General features: G+C 38.0%; 1 protein-coding gene across 15 annotated transcripts in view; it reads right to left on the bottom strand.

The window, feature by feature from the left end:
* Positions 1 to 13,031, bottom strand: part of TENM3 (teneurin transmembrane protein 3) — a 2,581,468-nt gene that overhangs the window by 1,284,160 nt on the left and 1,284,277 nt on the right. For all 15 annotated transcript variants that reach the window (XM_085000902.1, XM_021076354.2, XM_085000908.1 and 12 more), the window contains one exon: positions 5,489 to 5,648. The gene's annotated coding sequence lies outside the window, so the exon portion shown is untranslated. The remainder of the gene's footprint in view (positions 1 to 5,488; positions 5,649 to 13,031) is intronic.

Raw genomic sequence — 13,031 nt, 5'->3', positions numbered from 1 at the left:
CTCAGGGTCACAAAGCAGGATATCCACTCCTGAAGCTCTACTTTGAAATATTAAATCAGACATCCTTCTGCCTCACCCCAAGCCTCTCTTCACCTACCCTACTGGCTCAGTTACTCTAGCTAAGTCTATTATTTGACTCCATCAGGACCATTATACCAGGGTTGTTTTTGTCTTTGTTTCATTTCCTATGCTGGTTGGCCCCACATATTAATTGTTCTCTTCCTGCTCTTTTGCATTCTCACGCTCTTTTGTTCTTTACCTACTATTTCGAAAATTTCATCCTGGATTAATACCAAATGTGAGTTTTCCTGCTGAGGAGCTTCTGGGGAAAATCAGGCAGCCCTCTGAATATTCATAGGCATCAACCTTAATAACCTCTTAGCAATGCTGGGCAACCTCCCTGCATTTCTCTAGTAGGTTTTTTTTTTTTTTTTTCTATTCGATACAATGATTATTTCAAACATTCTTTACTTGCCTCAACCCCATGACTGTCAACACTGCCCATTACTCTCAACACTGTCTTCCTTGCTATAGCAAATACTTTAACCTTCTGCCACCAAGCTAGTATAGCCTTTTAGCAGGTATATCCATCTTTTCCTCTTTCTCCTTTGATACAATGAAGGAGACAGTCCTTTCCCTTTCAAAAACCATTTTTTTTCTTTTATGACCATACCGGTGGCATATGGAAGTTCTGAGGCCAGGGGTTGAATTGAAGATGTAACTGCTGGCCTATATCACAGCCAATGACAACACTGGAGCCAAGCTGCATCAACGATCTATACAGCAGCTTGTGGCAACACCAAGTCCTTAACCCACTCAGAAAGGCCAGGTATGGAACTCACTTCCTCATAGATACCAGTCAGGTTCTTAAGCTGTGAGCCGCAACAGGAACTCCTCCCAAACCATTTTTTGATATAATAAGTTTGAACATTTCAAACAACTTGAATATGCTTAGTATTTGTACAAGAGTCCCTTGGACTATAGCCCTTGGCTGCTCTTTAGTAGCTACTTGGGAGCTTTTAAAAAACCCTGATAACTAGTATAAAACCCAGTCCAGTTAAATCCATGTCTATAGGAGTGGAGCCCAGTATTTGTATTTCCTGCAGCTTCTCAGGTGACTGTCCTATGAAGACAAGGATGAAAACCACTGAAGAACATCTGAATGCAGGATGAGGCTTCAAGTGAACTTGAAAATTTTCTCAGCAAAAAAAGATGAAGAAGTTAGTTAAATCAAAACGTGAATTTTATTATTGAAATATTAATATAAGTGTTTTCATTCAAGAAATGAAACAAAACTGCTTTCTACACTGGATTGCTGGACCCCCTCTAGGCCTATTTTTTCCCATAAATTTGGACTATAATTTAATTAATTAATTTGGGGGGTGTGTGGAATGCAGGGGCTTGATGTGAGATCTCAGTTCCCAGGCCAGGGATTAAGCCTGGGCCACAGTGGTGAAAACACTAAGTCCTAACCACTAGACCACCAGGGAAATCTACTCTGTAATTAAAACAAAACCTCTCTATCTCACTTCTTTCCTTTTATGCATTCCTATTTATCGCCTCAATTTCACAGCCCAATTTGGAAAACATTGCATTCATTGATTGATCCTTTTTTCCCTCTATCATTCACAGAATAACCTTCTTTCATCTTGATTTTGCCCCCTCCTCTATCAAAACTTGCCAAGGCTACCAATAATATTCCTATTGTCTAAGGCAAGGGGATACCACATCACCTTTGCTTTCCTGACCTTTCAGCTTCAGCACCTTCTTCCAATCCTCTCTTCTTCCCTGGGCTTTAGTAATGCTTCCTTTGCTCTCCACGCTTTTCTCATACTTCTCCATTTACTCCTTATTAGTCTCTTTTCCCAACTGCTTGTCTTCTACCTGATCACTAAAGTGCAGAGTCCTCCAGGCTCTTTCTGCTTAGGACTTTTCATCTTTATCTCCCTTGTCCTCTCTCCAGCAACCTCACCCTCTATCATGGCTTCAGTTATCCTTTGAAAACGAATGACTCCAAATTCAGAGCTTTGGTCCAGATGTCTGAGCTCCAGAACTATAGACAGAACTTTCTTTGGTACATACCCCTTTTAGACATGTTGTAGCCACTTCATACTGATCCTGAACACAGAGATCGGAAACATCATCATGTTTCCCCAGCCAGAAACAGAAGAATCATGTTGGCCCTTCTCTTCTGATCTTTAATCCACCCAGTGCATTCTCTTTCTTAACCAGCTGTGACATCCACAGACTTGTCTCCATCTTCCCATTGGACATCTACAACGTCCCCCTTTTCTCCTTCTTGAACTGGTGTAAAATCTTCCAAATTGGTCTTCCTGCATGCTCTCCTTTCCATGTCTGTTCTGTTCTTCACACATTAATCAGAGTAATGATGTTTAATAGAAATCTGACCTCATCACTCCTTTGCCTAAAGATCCCCAATGGTTTCTCATGGCACTTAGAATGAAGATCAAATTTCTTTAATGGGATCTGCAAGGCCCTGGATGACCTGCCCTTCACTCACTGCTCCAGTGTGATCTCTATCTACTCTCTTCTCTCCTCTCCTTGATCCAGACACACCAGGCCCCTTTAAGGCCAACAAGTGACCAAGCAGTTCTCTATCTTAAGAACTTGGTCTGCTCTCTTCCCACTGCCTAAAATCCACCCCCCCTCTTTCCCTGCTACCTCAAGCTTCAAGTTCAAGTCTGATAAAATAGTAAGTCTTCTATGTGCCTCTCCTTTCACCTCTGTGACAAAGGCAGATTGGCTGATTACAGGCCAATCCAGGTAAACTTGCATGCTTTATTTTTTACGTCAGTCAGAACAACCTGTAATGATAGCACAGTGCAGGTGTAAGTTTCATGATCCCCAACACCTAGCAACAAAGTTCCTGGCACCTAAATATTTGTTAAGTGGAAGAATACTGCTTTCATTAAGCTTCTTTAACTAAAGACTGAAATTACTTTTCTTAAGTGTTTCTTTTGTTGCCATTATTCAGATTAATTATAGTCTATAACTGAAAATTATTACAGTGGCATATCCAAAGTGCACTTTTCATTCTCCTTAGTGACACCACATATTACAGAAACATTAGTTCTAGAAGAATGCATCCCAACTTAAGAATGAAGATTCAAGAGGTGTAGCTTGGTGTTTTCTCTGCTTTCTATTAAAGAAGGTTGTCAAAACATGAACAGCAATTTAAATGATAATAGAAGAATGTGGGAAACTGGTGTCATGTGAATAAGTCAGGTCACATTTTGCATCAGGTGCTTATTCCCAGATGAGCAAAGTGATACTGAATTGCAACCCACCTCTCTCTTTCCCATAGCAAACTCCCACGGTCCAGAAGACAATAAAATCGTTGGAGAGGAAAAGGAACAGATGCTCTTTTCTTTTCAAAATATTTCTGTCCCTGGTAAGAAAGAAGTTGTGTTCCTTCAAGAGTTATTATATTTCTGCAAAATTACTCTGAAAGTGTTTGGAATAAATATTACTCAGGTAACTATCTCCAAAAAGCCTATCCTAAGAACAGAACCCACTGTATTTATGAGTCATAGTGCTTATAAAAATTTACATTTGGTTATAAATGTGGCTGGGATGACATCAGACAAAACACAGTTTGACTACCCACAGCTTTCAAAGTTAGTTTAAGTTCCTGCTAAGGAGTGTCATATTTTTATACCCATTAATGTAATATCCAATAAGCAAATGAGGGATACTATATAAATATAATATTTCTCCTACATATTAACTAGTAACTCATTGATGAACAATTTGACCTAAAAATATGCAGGATGACATAAGTGACAGGTTTTCTTTCCATTACTTTTTTATATAATGCACTTAACTAAAAATGCACCATCTCAGTTTTCTCTGAAAGGAAATTATTCCTTAATTTTATTTAACTTACCCCAAAACTTGAATTCTGTCAGTGAAAAAGAATGTGTAGACTTTGATTTTGGTGGCTAAAATACCAGATAAAATGCACCCTTTTATTAATTAAATGTGTTTTCTAAGTTTCAACTCCACTTTTATTGAAATATAATTTTCCTACAATAATTTTATTACTCATTTTTTTCTACTCATTTTTCCAAATAATTCGATTGCCCAAATTAATTATGTCCGAAGTAAAATTTACCCTATGTTGATAGGCAGAAATCCTGGCTCAGGAAGATTTCTCACAATGAATGGATGGTTCAGCTCAACCCACCAGCAACATTGAGAAATGATCTTAAAGGCATCAGCAAACTTGCATTGTCTTTATTTCCATACTCTTAATTTCATGAGGGTATTTTTAGTTTCTAGTAATTTGGAAAAAGGTACTAGGTAAAAAAGTCAGAAAATAAAGTGTAAAAATATGGTGTTGACCTACAAAATGTATAGAAAAGTACATTTGCATTCCAATAACACCTGTGACATTTAGATGTTATATAGAATTCCTGCTTTCAATCTTTGCCTGGTACTAGTTCTCTCTAAATATCGTCAGAGACCTTAAAATAGTTGAGTACGCAGAGGATATATCATGCAGCAAATAGTATTTCTTGATACTTTCCTATTTTTTATAATTCTTGTTTAGCAAATAATTAATACATAATAATTATGTTTAGAAGAACATAAATTTCATATAAAAAAAACTTGAAATTACAAATGTTTAAGAAAAAAGAAAACTGCAGCTTTAGGTTAACTTTGCAATATATTCACAATTACCATGCCGAACAATATTCTAACAATAAAAACTATAGTTCTATATCATATCTTCTTGAATAAACTTGCTTTTACATAGACAGACAGGATCTGCTCATTAACAAAGCAAATATCCTTGATTTCCATTTACTGATCACACTAGCACATGATAGATTTTCATTCATAGAGTTCACTACACTCTTGCTATAGATTTTTTTTCCTGGAAACATTTATCTTTCCTGTTTTATGAACCAATGCTATTTTATGTTTTTTACCTCTTCTATATAAAATTCCCAAAAATAATTACTGGATTTCAAAGGATCCTTGTAGCTGGACACTTGACTGAGCAGTATTAGCTATTTCTAACTGATGTTAAAAGAAATATGACAGCAGAGTTAAAGACTTACAAGATAACATGGTTTATTTCTTCCTCTTCCTCCCTTCTTCCCTCCCTCCCTTCATTTCCTTCCTTTCTTCCCCACTTCCTCCCTCTCTCCATCCCTCCCTTTTTTCTCCTTCCTCCCTCCCTATTTCTTTTCTTTCTTTTCTTTTTTCTTTCTTTCTTTTAAGGTGGCATTTGTGACACTGCACACTTATGCACGAAGAGGAAATGAGATGTCATTTCTTTACAGAAGGCCTATGGCTATAGGCAGGAGGAAGAAAAAAAAATGTAAAGAGAAAAGGTAAATGTTTGACAGTTTCTTAGAAGTTATGTCTGAAAGAATGACGGGATTGACTAGGAAATCAGAAAACAAGTTTCTCCAGAAGACAGGGCTATCAAAGCGCCTGGCCTCGCATGGCTACTCACCACTCCTGCGTCTTCCCAGGGGGCCACTTGGGACCTCTAGGTAAGCCAGCTGCCAGCGAACTCAGGGCACTGTGCCTGGGCCCCCTGGCTATGCCCTGTGGAGAACAGGGGCCACCTTGCCTTCTCAGGAAACAGCTCCTCCCAGGAAACAGCTCTTGGCCTGCAGAGAGAAGGAATTCCTTATATGGGGACTAACAAGCCATTAAAATTGCATATGAAAAATCTACATATATAAACTCCACTTCTACTGTTAATTCTTAGGTATAAACATTTATAAATACAGGAGCTTTGAAGCTCTTTTCTTCCTAGAAATAAGGAATAAATAGATATATTTGATATAATTGTACATTTGTAGGCATACAACATTCACTAAAGATACAAATAAAACACTGAAGGAGTGTGGTTGACTACAGTTAGGTAGCAGATCCATCAAACCTCTGGTCCTGATCTTCTTGGCCACTGGATTTAATTCTCTTAGGACATTCAAAGGTTATAGTATTCAGGCCTCGGGTGACCATGTATTTGGGTAGACCTAGTATGTCCACTTTATAATAACACATGCTATATATATAACACATGGGGTAACACACCTGAATTCTAGTAGCAAATGGAAAGAAATGCAACTTTATGAAATACAACAAAACTCTTCTTTGTAAATGATAGATAATATAATATTATCACTTCCAGAAAGGTTAAGACAGACAACACAACTCTGGTGGGCACTCCATTAGTAGAACAATCCAGGCAACCTGTGTCCCTTATTTCTCTGCCACAGGGAAAGTAGAGTGACTTAACTGGCTAGTGAATTTAGAGGAAAAACAAATTGACAAATTTAGGCCAGACACTTATCATCCTATCTCTCCCCTCCTCTGAAAACACATGTTCCTTTCTGTTTGCCTGTATTCCATAAGCTTCCCCAGATGCAGGTACTATCCATGATGGCAGGGATGGCAGCCAGAGATGGGATGAAGATTCAATTCAGGGAGTATTCATGGTGCCCAAGGCTTGGTACCATGGTCATGGTCTCTCCTTGTCCACCTCGCCCATCAAGTTTGTGGGCATCCTCCTAACACATACCATCCCACTCCCACCAGAGTAGCATTTTTCACATGCCTAGTTATGTTGTCCCCCTTATTGCATGAGGAGCTTTGTAGTGGCATCTTCTACCTGGCTTGCTCTTCCCGTTCATTTTCATATGGATCACTCTGTATCAACTTTCAATCCTGGTTTCAATGTCCCTTTTGAGCTTGCTCTCCTGACCACCCTATTTAAATGCTAACCCCCTCTCCCTTATTGCATATTACAGTCCTCTGTTCATTTCCTCTAACTTAGCTCAAACCTATCATCATTATCTTGTTGTCTTTTTGTTCATCTGCCGTTCTCACTGGATCCCAAGATTCATGAGGGCAGGGATCATGGTTGTTTCATTCATAACTGTTACATAGTAAATATTCACTCAACATTTCTAGAAAAATTAAAAAGACACTGTCAGACACAGAATCTTAAAATATATTTAATATCTGGGGAATATTAAGGGTGACATAGTTTAAGATCATCTTAAATTATCTTTGAAATGAGTGTATAGGAACTGTGATGTTCAAATGATACCATCTTCACAGATCAAACACAAAAATGCTCAAAAGATTAAAAAAATAAAATAAAAAATAAGAAATGCTTTGCTGTGTGGCATAATGTTCGTATGTAATACATCTGGAGATGGTGTATATCATTTACCAGCATGTACTTGGGAAACAGTGACAATGGAAAATATTTTCATAGAAAATATAGTATTCACTGAGAATTACCACTAAATTCCTACACTAGAGGCATAATCCAAAGACATTCCAAATAGCTGAGTAGAAAACTGAATAGTTGGAGTTACTGTTGTGGCGCAGTGGAAATAAATCTGACTAATATCCATGAGGATGCAGGTTTGATTGCTGGCCTTGCTCAGTGGGTTAAGGATCCAGCATTGACATGAGCTGTGGTGTAGGTCACAGATGTGGCTCAGATCCTGTATTGCTATGACTGTGGTGTAGACTGGTACCTACAGCTCCGATTTGACCCCTAGCCTGGGAACTTCCATATCCCGCAGGTGCGGCCCTAAAAAGCAAAAAAAAAAAAAAAAAAAAAAAAAAAAAAAAAAAAATGAAAACCAAATAGTCTATTGCAGCATGGTCTTTGGAAGACTTGGAAGACAGACAGGCAGCATGTAAGGCCCATACAACCTAAGTTTTCAGATCACTCAAAAGAGCTGAGAGGTCAGACCCTTTATCTGGCTTCCTTCAAGAGCTGGCTTTAGCGGTGGCCATAATAGCCATGAAGACAGTGGTGACAGTGGCAACAAGACCTGACTGCCTCAACATAGGCAACAAAAACCCAATTCTTAATGTGTCACATGCTAATAAGGTTTGGTGAATGGCAATTTACTTTGCAGATGACTTTTAAGTAATTACATTTACGAAGGACTCTTTTTCTCTGCTTATAATGGATTGTGTATCCTCTTCTAAATCCTCTAACAGGAAGAATACAACAGCAAACAGAATTTCTGAAAACAAACACAATCTAAAACTCATCACTGAGGAAACTAAAATTAAATAGGAATGAAACAGAGCCTGCTTTGCCAAGGAGGGTATGGACTTGCAGTTGTCTCAGAAAGCCCAGCCTCTGATTTTGGGCTCCAAGGTCACTCATCGGCAGGGGTAGAGTTTGGGACCTTCTCTGGTACCAGACTTGCCCTGGTCACAATGAAATGCTAGACTGAACTAGGCAGAAATGTTTGTAGAAGACACCGAACAAACTAAAATTAGGTTGAAAACTACCCTTAGGGGACCAGAATTTATCAGGGCATTCGCAGGGAAATCTGTTTAAAAATTCCTTGATAAAGGAACCACAGAGATGTATTACATCTTCTCAGCCTCTGGATTCTGGTGGGATGTGGTATATGTCACTTAGAGAGGGGTTCAAACTCAGAGGCATGCCTGTCATACCTTAGGGCAGCCTTGAAGGTTTTGGAGTGTAACTTTCAACATGTGCCCAAGTGATGTTCCACTAAACTATACATCCATCAACAGTTCATGTTTCATAGACGCTGATATTATGAACATCAGCCAAGTCAGTATAAACTCAGTGCCTTGTGAGAGTAAGATATCAAGGTAACAATTATCATCAATTGATGTAATCAACAGATTTTATATCAACAGATATATATATATATAACCTATTATATAAATACTGAAATATATGACATAATAATTATCAACAGATGGTGATATTATGTATACACATATAACATACATAAAAATTATAAAATATATAACATTTATAAAATATAGTAAAATATAACTATATAAGATAAAAAATATAAATGTCTTAATAAAAGGACAAATGTGTATGGGATATAAACATGTTATATATAGATATAAATATGTTTATAAACTAAATATATGCATTTAGGGATATGTGTGTATGTGTGTGTATATATGTACCTATATATATATTTGTTTGTTTGTTTTTTAGTGCCACAACTGCAGCATATGGAAGTTCCCAGGCTAGGGGTCAAATCAGAGCCACAGCTGCCAGCCTATACCACAGCCATGGCAATACCAGATATGAGCTACATCTCTGACAGCTCACAGCAACATGGATCCTTAACCCACTGAGCAGGGTCAGGGATCGAACTCACATCCTCATGGATGCTAATCAGGTTCATTACTGCTGAGCCACAAGGAACTCCTAGGGATATATATTTTTCATCAGGAAAAAAATATATATTCCTGAAGACTATGAGAAATACCTCTCTCTGCAACTCTGTACTTCAGGTCCTCCTGGCAGACTTTTTTCTCAAAATATCAGGCATTTACACTTTAACAAGATAAATACTATATCCATACAATTTTAAACTCTGAACAGATGCAAAGCATTTTTGTATTAAAAAAAATATGATATTGGAGTTCCTGCTGTGGCATAGTGGTTTAAGAACCTTACTGCAGAGGCCTGGGTTGCTGCAGAGGTGCAGTGGGTTAAAAGATCTGGTGTTGCTGCAGCTGCAGGCATAATGAAAGTTGCAGCTGCTGCTTGAATTTAATCCCTGGCCCAGGAACTTCCATGTGCCATGAGTGTGGCCATAAAACATATATATACATATGATGTTGGAACTTGTTTTAGAGAATGTACCTCATTGCATCATTTATTTTCCCTGTAGATACAGGTGTATGAATACAGAGCACCTAAATGTGCTGTTTTTCCCAAAGTATGTGTTCCTGGAAAGACTTGCTAATAAAGTGAGTGTGACAACACTATATTCAAGCTTCCATGTCATCCTCTCAGAATTTGGATGCATTACCAGCATGTAATGGAGATTATAGCTAAATAAATGACTCAATATTCAATCTTCTAGAAATGGCCATAGTTAGCTTTTAGGGTAATGTTAACTTCACTGTGGTATTAGTAACCTCATCAACTTTTTGGTTAGGGATGGATAAATAACTAGCTTTTAGTATGTAAATTACTAAGGAAAACGTTTTTGCAGAAAATGGGTCAGGTTAGAGATGTAAATGAGGCCTAAAATGTCTCATTAGGTTTTGAATTGCCTTTTTTTTTTTTTTTTTTTGTTTCTTAAGCATTATAAATCTTGCAAGCTTTTGGGGTAATTTTCGTGCTTGAATAAGCTAGTAAGGTCTTTTCTAATAATAAATGAACAAAAATACTTCTCAAAACTAATTCTGTTTGGAAAAAAACAGAGCAAATTGAATACTGAAGTATAGTTTTTAGATCATTTGTACAGACCACATGTACAGATTTCGCAAAGGACGTTTACATATGGAGAGATATCATTCAATAGCTTTAGCTTACAATCAATTATATATTTGAAGGGCACTTATCAGATCTTGGGACAAATGATGAGCTACAGAATATAGGTCTATCTTTTGTGAAGGAACGGATCTTTAATTTAGCAAAAAGTCTCCTTGCTTTTCTTCTGACAAGTCCTATTTTTAACATTCATTACTAATCCATATTTTCAGAACAAACACTATGCAAAAGCATGATCTTGCTCACAGCATTGCTCTTGGGCCAGCTTATACAGTTAAAGGATGAATACACACACTAGCAAGGCAAAAACCGCCTTGGATCTTACGAGACACTAATAACACAGCGTCACATCACAGAGTGAAACCGTCACCAGGCAGTTTCACACCTCTTACTTTCACCACATTGGTTTCTTTCCACAAACCACTAATTTACAGCAGTCTAAATTAGCCTCCCGTGACAATATATGAAGTGTTTATTGCTTATGTTCATCTATCACAGCATTGCCAATGTTTAGGACAGTTTAACATCTCAAACCCATGACAGAGGGCTGAATTTTTTGTCACTTGGAAAGCTGCAAAAGTGGAAGAGTAAATATGTAATTACAGTAACCACCTATATTTAACCAACTTAGAAATCTAACAGGGAAATCCATCAACCCACTGTCATCATTTGGTTTGTTTCTGTGCTGGGCCTAATTAAAGATAAACCCATAAAGCCAATGATTATACCACCACATTAGGCTAGCTTTCCTCTGAATTGTCAGCAACAATCAAAATACACGCCCTCAAAAAAAAAAAAAAACTCTAAGATACCTGCTTTATTATTTCTCTGCTCCTTCATAATTCACTTTAATAGTTTGCTGCAGCAGCGTTTGTGATGGAAGGCTAAAAATGGAAGACTTTTGCGTTTATCCCAAGTGGTCTAAATCACAGATACACATGTGTGCATAACACTTTCTTACAGGATAAGTTTTATTGTTTCATTCATTTTATCCATTAAGAAAAGGAAATCATGAGCCTCGATTCTTCACCAAAGGGTCTTATTTAAACTGGTCTTTGCTGCCCACTGAAGTTTTACAAGGAAATAGAAGATGTTCTCATGTGTTTTAGCAAAGACAGGTGGAGGATACTGGAGGATACTGAGGACACTGAGACCTTGCCTCAGTGGGTTAAGAGGATGGAGTTACCAGGTGTTCTGTCACTTTGCTATGTCCGGAATTTTGATGGAAGAGAGTTACTTCAAACAGGACAGATCATGGGAGAGAATTTGGAGTCCCAACATGTATTTATATCATCTATATACTACAGGCCATTTTTTTTTTTTTTTTTTGCTCACTACTAAAATTCTATTATTCACCTCCCTAAATCTCACACAGCTTTTCTTGTCCCACTTGGTCTGCTAGGCATTCCTTCCACTTTCATTTTAGTTCCTGTTTGGGGACAACCTCAAATCCCCTCTCACTGTCTAGCCAGAGTTTTCTCTGAAGAAGAACCTCTTTCTCAGGTTTCAGGAGGCAGGAAGCACACACCACTGCCTCTATCCTTCTGGTTACACAAAAGACTACTCATGTCTTCACTTACTGAGAGTTAAGAATAATGGCTCAAATGCAAAAAACACTTGCCATGTGCCAAACATTTATTTTATCCTCCAAGCAATTCATTCAGGAGACATAATTATTAGCCCCCCCCCCCCATATAAAGGAGGACACTAACCCTTGCAGAAGCTGGAACCTTGACCTTGCAGTTTGTGATGGAAACAGAACTTGAGTGCAAGTACAACTCCAAAATCGCTACTACATATTTGATAAACAAAGAGTCTTTGAGTTCCCACTGTGGTACAGCAGGTTGCTGCTGAGGCACATCTTTGATACCTGGCCTGGTACGTGGGTTATAAATCTGGCATTACCACAGCTGTGGGGTAGGTTGCAGCCACAGCTTGGATCCAAGCCCTGGCCCAGGAACTATGCTGTCAGTGAAGCCAAAGAAACAAAAACCCCCAAGAATCTCTGCTAGGCACATGCTTGCTACACATATTCTAGCCTCTAGCACATGCTACCATCTGTGTTAGGTAGAGATAGGGGATTTAGGGCTTTGATGTTCTCATGATCGAGCCCAGAGTGTCTTTGCTAATAGCAACCCCATCCATAGGGTGTATCTGAAGTGATACATGTTCCCTTTGATATGAAGATGAACACGAGCTAGAACCTATATTCAAGTGGTAGTTCTTTATGCTCCTGGCATTTATGTGGTTATCTATAAAGTCTTTTGGAATATACTTTTACTTCTTGGTAAAGCCTTTTGATATCATAAGTTCAGCAAATTGAGAAAATACCTCACCCATACTTAAATCTTCACAACACTGACTGCTTTTCACAGTGATGACTGGATTTTATTCTCCGAGTAGTTCTCTGAGTAAGGCACAAGTGAGATATGGTCATCCATTTTGTTAACTGATTAAAGAGAAGGGATGGAAGAGAAATTAACATTTGCTTAGCATCAACACTTTGGGGACATCATCCTCAGTACTTTAGCTAAATTCTTCTTTGAATTCTCATATCTTCTTTTTCGTATACATGTATTTAACTACATTTCAGGCAACCTAACTGGAGTTAATAGCTTTTTATTAAAAGGGGCTAGAACCAGGATTAGAATTCAAACCATCTTCTTTTCCTTATAACTCAAGTTGAGTTGAGAGAACATGTTCGATGCTTAGATAAGGCCTTGTCTTTTTC

The sequence above is a fragment of the Sus scrofa genome, chromosome 15 (assembly GCF_054392235.1).
Source record: "Sus scrofa isolate SSC_HxYL_T2T_F1_AM1 chromosome 15, Sscrofa_HxYL_maternal_Yorkshire_Landrace_v2.0, whole genome shotgun sequence".
NCBI classification, from domain to species: Eukaryota; Metazoa; Chordata; class Mammalia; order Artiodactyla; family Suidae; genus Sus; species Sus scrofa.
Note: the sequence above shows the minus strand (reverse complement) of the source record. Positions and strands in the feature narration are given on the sequence as shown.